Below are 1,207 nucleotides of genomic sequence, written 5' to 3'. Positions count from 1 at the left end.
GTATTAGCAATTGATGTGAAACAAAGAGGGGGTAGGATTAAATAAGGTCTCCTTCTTCCTACTCCTTTTCGGACATGTGGAATTATGAATTGTAACATGAAGCATCTCAATGTAAACTGTATGCAGATAAATAATAAACCATCATAATAAATTACACCACAAACCAGGGGTCACCAACGTGGCGCCCGCGGGCACCAGGTAACCCCCCACAACCACATGAGGCGCCCGCAGGCCTGCTTTTCATTCAGGTTTTCAGTTAATAATGTGAGAACACCAGAAAGAAAAGTATTCTGAGACATAAAATGTGAGTTGTGGATGCCAGCATTTTGTGAATGTTTTGGTAAAACAAGCATATTTGATTTGTTTGGGTTGAAATAAGGTATGAAAAAGAGAATCATTCAGTTAAGAAAATATTTACTCCCGTTGCACAAAATCCTTGAAATTGGCACAAACACGTTAAGGAGAGCACACACTGCAGCAATCTTTACTTCCGTAAACACCCGGATATGCACGTGACGTGGTGCTGTTGCGCATGCACGTCACTTCCTGGACGCTTTGTGTTCACATTAGCAAGTGACATTTTTTGGTAATGTGAATGACCACATATTAAAAAATCCACTGCAAATCATTATTAATACTGACAGTTGATTAATTAAAAAGAATTAGTTAATATCAGAGCCACTCAATAAAACCACGACACACCTGTCAGGTTTTTTGTGTCCTTTTTTTCCCCAATATCCAGGATGGAATCATCAATCAAGAAAATATCAAACGTTATCCAAGATTCATTTTATCATCACTATACCTTAATAATGTAGCAATTACAGCCATGGAATTTATTTTTCACAATATACATCGAATAGATGATCTTTGTAAAGCTCTCTGCAGGTTTGAAAAGGTCTGCATGCTCACATTCAAGGTGCTGTTCATTTTGCTCTATTTAACCATTTTACACTTCATTTTATTGATACATGAGATAATAATAAAAAATCAAACACTTGAATCTGTGTCACTCATCACACAACCTGACCTGCCTCTGACTGTCATGTTGTTCCCTAGGAGGCTGCTGTGGTGTGCTAGTGTTGGTGGTGGTGGTGGTGGTGGTGGGAGTGGTGAAATCCTGCCTGTGTATGACACTCTTTCATCCCTCCCCCTCTCTCTGCGTTTTGTTTGGGGTACACCACCCCTGTTCCTTGTGGGACAGTAA

This window comes from Dunckerocampus dactyliophorus, chromosome 7 (assembly GCF_027744805.1).
Source record: "Dunckerocampus dactyliophorus isolate RoL2022-P2 chromosome 7, RoL_Ddac_1.1, whole genome shotgun sequence".
NCBI classification, from domain to species: domain Eukaryota; kingdom Metazoa; phylum Chordata; class Actinopteri; order Syngnathiformes; family Syngnathidae; genus Dunckerocampus; species Dunckerocampus dactyliophorus.
Note: the sequence above shows the minus strand (reverse complement) of the source record.